General features: G+C 53.5%; 1 pseudogene; it reads right to left on the bottom strand.

Annotated features, from left to right (window-relative positions):
* Positions 1-7: 7 nt before the first annotated feature.
* Positions 8-311, bottom strand: LOC145719860 (large ribosomal subunit protein eL43 pseudogene; annotated as a pseudogene).
* Between the last annotated feature and the right edge of the window lie 106 nt (positions 312-417).

The raw sequence follows: 417 nt of genomic DNA, 5'->3' as shown, positions 1-417 counted from the left end.
CATTTATTACAGGCTAGCAATGTTTCAAATGGCGGAGCTTCTGCTGGCCTTTCAACTCCTTCAGTCGTCCGACGGCGGACTTTACCGGGACGGCGGAAGTGGTGTGGTCGGTCCAGGCGCCACCGTTGACGGTTTTCAGGCAGGAACAACAGTGCCAGATCCCCACAGCTCATCTTCTCATTGTGGTTTTGCCACAGAAAGAGCAAGCGTACTTGGCATGCTGGCTCATTTCAATCTTCTTCACCGTTTTCCTAAGGGAGGCACCCAAACGGGCCCCATATTTACCCACGATTCCGACCTCCTTGGTGCGTCTTGTTCAGCCAAGTCACAGCAAACTAGGGCCGAGCCCAGAGCGAAAGAGACGCACTGCGCAGGCGCAACTATTTGTCAATAACCACAACACCTGGCGACTAGAAA

Source organism: Leptonychotes weddellii, unplaced genomic scaffold (genome assembly GCF_054177405.1).
Source record: "Leptonychotes weddellii isolate Sample4059 unplaced genomic scaffold, ASM5417740v2 HiC_scaffold_78182, whole genome shotgun sequence".
NCBI classification, from domain to species: Eukaryota; Metazoa; Chordata; class Mammalia; order Carnivora; family Phocidae; genus Leptonychotes; species Leptonychotes weddellii.
This window is presented reverse-complemented; position numbering and strand designations above follow the sequence as displayed.